The sequence below is a fragment of the Prosopis cineraria genome, unplaced genomic scaffold, assembly GCF_029017545.1.
Source record: "Prosopis cineraria cultivar Desert tree isolate PC_DT_omini unplaced genomic scaffold, ASM2901754v1 PC919, whole genome shotgun sequence".
Lineage (NCBI taxonomy): Eukaryota > Viridiplantae > Streptophyta > Magnoliopsida > Fabales > Fabaceae > Prosopis > Prosopis cineraria.
In genome coordinates, this window is record NW_026556244.1 from 1 (window position 1) to 7,014 (window position 7,014).

General features: G+C 35.3%; 1 pseudogene; it reads left to right on the top strand.

Moving 5' to 3' along the window:
• Positions 1 to 714: 714 nt before the first annotated feature.
• On the top strand, positions 715 to 4,847 carry LOC129298797 (putative syntaxin-131; annotated as a pseudogene).
• Positions 4,848 to 7,014: the final 2,167 nt, after the last annotated feature.

Here is a 7,014-nt window from a genome sequence, read left to right on the forward strand (position 1 = left end):
TGGTCACTCTCCAATCTTAATTAATAAGTATGGCATGCAATAATACAAAGTAACCAAAGTAGTCCATTTTCCGAGAGAACAACTTCAGATCCACGTAATGTAACAGTTGGATTGCATTTTCGTTGTTTTAGCTTGAAATTAAAAAAAAAAAAAGTCATTGACCTGCTAAACATAGAGATTTAATTAAAATTTAACATGCTCCTCTTTTCATCATCTAAATCTTAATGAAAAGGCCAAATATCATATCTGGAATGAAAATGTGAGCTGATTTCGCGAGTTCAAGTACCTCATCCAAATCCAACAAAAACAAATAGAGCAGAAGAAGGTCAAGTTCAAACTCACTAGATTCATACATACGCTTGCCGTTAAATGAAAAAGAACTTAATCCTAATTAATTAGTTTCTTGCCTTATTATAGCAAACCACTCCAGAAAAAGCAAGGTTAAAAAAGAGGACAGAGAGATTTACTCCAATAGTTAAAACTTAAAAAAAAAAAACCAAATAAAGGAGCGTGCTCTTCGCCATGTGTCACCAATCCATTATGTGTCCGTCCTGTAATGGGGATTCCACTCTCGAGCTTACATGCAACAAATTAACGCCAAGGATATTCACGTTCTGGGAATTGGAAGGCCTGGTTTATGGTTAACCAGCGCCTTGCCTCCCCCATCATTCCCTATAGCTTCTTCTTCCCAGAAACAGAATTAAAACAAAAAATCAATAATAGAACCTTGGCATTGAGTTTCTCATCCCTCTTCTACAATGAACGACCTTCTATCGGTAATCATTTATTCTCCCAACTTTTCTTTCCGGGTTCTCATGCATTGCGTATGCTTCTTCTTCTTCTTGGCTTTTTTTTTTTTTTTTTTGGATTTATTGTTCTGGTGTCATTCCGGCCTAGTTTTCTACGTGGGGCGATGTGAATTCAGCTGTATTGACCTTTCTGCCTTAGCTTCTGTTTGTTTACAAAAGAAATGTTGGAAACAAAAGATTTCGGGGGGCTGTGACTGCTGGACAGTTGATCGTCGTCGGACCTCTCGTTTGGTTGTGTTTTTTTCCCTTAGCCGATCGTAAGATTAGAAGGCATGCTTCCTCGTACAAAAACGGGCATTGAGAACTTCCCTCTCTGGACGTTGATGTTCGATCAATTAAAAGTTTCAGAAATAGAATCAAGCATTTTCCAGAATGATTTGCTATGTGAATAAGCTGTTCTAAGTAGTTAGCGTCATCGGTATATGCTTCCTCTACGCTATATATATACTTGCTCCGTAGTCCATATCAACATAAGAGGAATGAAGTTTTACGTGGGCATGCTTTATGGAATTTATAATTTACTCAGTTTAGTCTGATTTGTCAACAATCTCTGCAGGAATATATGAAACGAAATTTAAATAGGATTCTTCCGGAGGCCCATCGAAATGTTTCAAAGAGAATTGAGGTTATAGGAATACATAACTTTCAAAGATTAAAGTAATTAATATATGAAGTCATAAACAGTACTTGGCCTCCGCCTAACAGCTTAAAACTTTATGAAGTGTAGTTGAATCATGTTGACCAGGTGGTGTTTATGAGTTTTAATTCTTGGCATGATCGATAGAAATGTTGATGAAACCTCCCGTGTTTATTTTCCAGTACCAAGGATTACAGTTTAGCCAAATATATTAATTTTAATTACTATCTTCACACAGGAATCGTTTGAAATCCCTCGTGGGCATGGAAATAGAGACGTCGAGTTAGGGGCATATCTACGGACTTCAGGAGAACTGGGTTTGGATACTTTCTTCAAAAAGGTGTTTAATTAATATCTTATGCCTGAAAAAAATGGTTTATCTCATCACATTCTCTCACTTTCCATTTTTCTGCTTTAATGAGTTCATCTTGTCCATTTTGTGCGTGATTTCAAATCCACGCACTTCTTGCTTTCATGCTCCTCTCAAATTCAATGTACCAATGTGGCTATGTGTTGTATTCTCCAGGTTCAAGAGCTTGATAAGCAATTTGAGAGGCTGGGTAAGCTTCTCAGGCAGCTCCAGGTATAGATGTTGTTGTCTTGCGTATTTAATGATCGGTTGCTTCCAAAATTCTTTACAAACAAGTTTTGAACATGTAAACTGCCAAGCATTCGGAGGATGTACATAATGAATCATTCAATTTGATTCTTCTCAACTTTAGATCTCCAATATGTTTGCATCAATAAAACACGATACACGAATAAGTGAGTTATGAAGGCTTTTTTTTTTTTTTCGCCTGAGGATGATAGGCTCCCTCCAGTTGATACGTTGGAGGGCTATCCGGTTTCCTCATAAAACCTGGCAGATAGTGGCAACTTAAACTTGATGTTCCTGATATTTATCAACTTAAACAACATCAATATTGAAATCTATGCATGAAGTTGGAATGTGGCTTGAGTTTTTGGAAGGATCACACAAAGTAAAAGGTTCGTTTGCAATTGGTGAGAAAAATTTACAAAGATATCCAAGTCTAAGAATGAAAGAAGAAAAGAGGAGAGGGATGACAAGATTAAGAAAACTTGTATCAGAAGAATGTATTGAAACAGAATGACTTGTGCTGTCATTTTGATCTCTCTCCAAAAAAAAAAGAGGTTGCAGTTGAGGTAACTTTCACGGTCTCTGCAATTGCAATCCAGTATCTGCTTTGTCAGTGTCCCTGAATTTTTTTTTTTTACTGTATCTCCGTAAGATTTTAATCCCCTTCGTCACATATAAATTGGAAAATGAAATTTTTTTTTTGCCTTGAAAATGAAAAAGCTGGTTGGTTTTGCAGAAACCTCAATGATCTGTTTTATGAGCTTGAAATGTGTTCTTTCATCATTTTAATGCAAACTTTATTTGCAGGATGCTCACGAGGAGTCCAAGGCAGTGACCAAAGCTCCTTCCATGAAGGGTTAGTCATTTTTTTCTATGGAGGAAAAGAAAAAATAATGTCAAACAAGATTATCGTTGAGAAATGAATAATCTTCCTGTTGTAATATTTTTAATTGTAATTTAGAAATGAAAATGATTTGTGAGGGTAGGAGCTGCTCTAGATCTTAAAATGCACTTGTTATAGGGATACATCTTAAGATTGATGACGTGGTATGATAAATTATGACAGTGAATGTAAGACTTTACAGCTGCCGTGGGCTCAGCAATTATGTTTGACTCATTCATGCTCTGCAGATATTAAGCAGAGAATGGAGAAAGATGTGATGAAGTTAAGAAAATTGCCCATCACATAAAACAAGAATTGAAGAATTGGACAGAGAAGTGAGCGCATGCTGCTTATTTTTCAGTTGTATTTTCAATATCTAGCGTCTACATAATTAAGAACTCCCTCACCTCCTCCTTTACTTAATTATTTGTCGTAGAACTTGGAAAATAGGCAAAGCGTGGATGTGGAAAAGGAACAGGTATCGACAGGTCAAGGATAGCAACCACCATGTGAGTAAAGTAATGATTATTATGGCAACCCAAATGACTTTTTTTTTGGGGGGGGGGTTGTGTGGAGAGGGAGGGGAAGAAAACTGCATCTCTAAACTTTGCATCTATTGAAGCTAAAAAAGACTCTACACAATGAAAAGAGAACCTTTTGCTGGACTATAATGTCCAGTCAAGGATTGACTTTTGGGCTTTAGAATGATGGACTTCACTTAATGATCTTTCGACCACTTTTTTTGGTACTATGTTGCAGTGCCTTGAAAAAGAAATTGAAGGACAAGATGGATGAATTTCAGGTAGGTTGACCTCATATTTGGTGTGACATATTGTCCTTTTAATATCATAATCTCAAATTAGTCTTGCTTGAAAAAGTGCAGCGGCTGAGGGAAATCATACATCAAGAATATCGTGAGGTTGTAGAGAGACGTGTTTATACAGGTTCGAGCACCTGTTACTCGTTGATTTAAAATTCTGCAATTTAATGGCTTGGATTTTCCATGATAAAGTATATCTATTGTGACACATGATGTTTTGTGAATGTCAGTGACGGGCACAAGAGCTGATGAGGAGGTATTTATAGGTCTGAATTCTTATACATTTGAAGAAAATTGCTCGTAGAAATTTTCTTCTAATTTTTTAACCATGTACAGACAATTGACAGATTAATTGAAACCGGAGATAGTGAACAGATTTTCCAGAATGCAATCAGGGAACATGGAAGAGGCCGGGTTTGTCGCTGTTCTAACATGCATTTTTCAATTTTTTTTCCTTTGGGGTGGGGAGATATAAGAGGGATGTTGTAATATTCCTTGAGCAATGGGTTTGTTGACTTGTAGAGTGAAGTAATTTCACTCTGTCAAACCTCTCGTACATGTTGATTATCTTTGCAGATACTGGACACACTGGCAGAAATTCAGGAACGGCACGAAGCAGCTAGAGACGTTGAGAGGAAGCTTCTTGAATTGCAGCAAGTATATATAGCCTACTTGATTGATTAAACATTGTACCTCAGCTGATCAAAACAGACTGAAAATAACAACTAACTTGTGTTTGCAGATATATCTGGATTTGGCGGTGTTGGTTGATTCACAGGGTGACATTCTTAACAACATAGAATCCCAGGTATTTGGAGAACTTCCTTAAATAAGTGAAGCAGTTCATATTTAATACTGTATCTAACAAATAATTATGGTGGGATTGTCCTGTTGTTGATTTTAGCTTCCGCTAATGTTGTGTCTAGGTATCAACTGCAGTAGATCACGTACAGCAAGGCAATAATGCACTTGTGAAGGCAAAGAAGGCACAGAAGAGTTCGAGAAAATGGATGTGCATTGCTATCATAATACTTCTTCTTGTTGTTGTCATTGTTCTTACTTCAGTCCTCAGACCATGGAGTAACAGAAAGGGGGCCTAGTCACCAGTTGCTTATGTATCAGCTTGTGGACACTAAAACTAATGAGTACTTTTTTCCCTTGATTGTCATGTATCAAGTTCTCATATAGCAATTTTATACGTTGATATTGAGAATCTCAGCCTACATGTATAATCTTCATTCAAAATTATCAGCAAAATTTGAGACCTCTATTTTTTTATGCAAGGACAGACTGTAAATTGGATGGGTTTTTCTCATCATCTCGTTTCTTGTAGTATCAATGTTTTGAAGTTCTTCCAGGTTATAGCTTGACAGTTGACATTAAGCTAATTTTGCTTCTGCCACATGAGGTTAATTCTAAATTTGATGGAGAAATTATTCATTTCTTACTTGGTTCCTCTCATAATTAATGTCCAACGAAGAATTCTTTTTAAGTTGGAAGATGATATTTAAATTATTGAAAAAATAATGTGTGAATGAAGCCCACCCCACTGCCAGAAGCAAAAGATATCACTTTACGCACTGTGCGAGATTTTGTCACACGGAGGCATTATTAAGACTTGGGATATGAAATGAACTTTAATTCAAAAGGCAACAAAACTCTCCACCACAACTTCAAATTTAAAAGAGTATTTCCACAACAATATTAGATCTCAAACAATGCTTTAATTATAAGTTATAACTTGTTTTGTTACACTTTAAGAACATATAGGTTGCAACTCGCAATTGCATTGCCTCTTTTTTTTTTTTTTCCTAATGCGGGACATGTAAAGAGACAGCTAAGGATGCGCGTGATTCTTAACAAGTAATCTATTTATTAATTCTTTACATAAACAATCCTTTTAAGGCGTGTAGATAATTGCATATTTGCATGACCACTTATGTTTTTGCTTTCGCTGGTGAGTAATACACACGCGCGCGCATAATATATATATATATATATATATATAAGTGGAGTAACCGTAAGAAAACGAAACTTGAAATAGTAAATTTAATGGCGGAAAAAAGAAACAGTAAATTCACTATGACAGGGATTATTGTCTTCTTTGACTGGCCGTCAGGGGATTGTTGTTGTTGTTTTTTGTTGTTACAGAAACACAGGTAACTTCGTTTATATAAAACAGTCATGCGTTTTGTCTGATAAAATATGTATTAGGAATTGTTAGAAAAACTACTTCGCCCCCGTAACAAAAACAAAAACGAAAATCAATCAGTATCATTTCGGAAGCTTGCTTTAGTAGCTTGGTCATAGAAATTCTTTCGTTTTTATTCGCACCTACAAGGATTTTTGTTGTTGTTATTTTTTAATTGTATTAAGGTGTATTCCTATTAAAAATAAGGAAAAACACTGTAAGAGGTTCCTATAGTTTCATCTCGTTTTGATTTTAGTCCTAAAATTTGTTTTCATTGTTCTTGATACCTAAAGTTTCGTGTCATTTTGATTTTAGTTCCTAAAGTTTGTTTTCGTTATTCTTAGTTCTTATAATTTTTGTCGTCCAAAACTTTAGTCTCTTCTATCATTAATCTTGTCAAAAATGCTGAGATGTAATTAACACTATTAATTATTATGCAGAGGTGTTATTCTTATACTTAGTTGGCACATACTTACAATTAAGAAACCTTAAATAGTCAATTGTCATAGTGTCGCCGTCCTCTCTGCATCTCCTCTCGAGTCACTGGCCGTATCTTCTCCTTGTGTCTTCCAATCAAAGCAATTGAGCGTCCGTTTTCGAAGCAGTCCTTTGTTCATGTTTGTAATTTATCTTATGGGTTGGGAAAAATTAAAACTTAATGACTAATAACTCATATTGCCAACTAAACATAAGAATAACACCTCTACGTAATAACTAATAGTGTTAATTACACCTCTAGATTTTTTAGATGTAATTAGAAACTAAAACCAAAATGACAAGAAACTATAGAGACTAAGAGCAATGAGAACAAATTTCAGGGATTAAAATCAAAACAACATGAAACTCTAGAAACTAGAAACAACAAAAATAAACTTTAGGGACTAAAACCAAAATGACATGAAAACTATAGAGAGTTATCATAGTGTTTTCCTTAAAAATAATTATGTTTAATGCATTGTTGAATCTCGAATATTAGATATAAGGAATAAAAGTACAAATTTGCCATTGAAGTGTTGCATAGGGACGCCTAGTATTCTATAGTAATGAAAAATGCAATATTGTCCCCCAATTTTCAA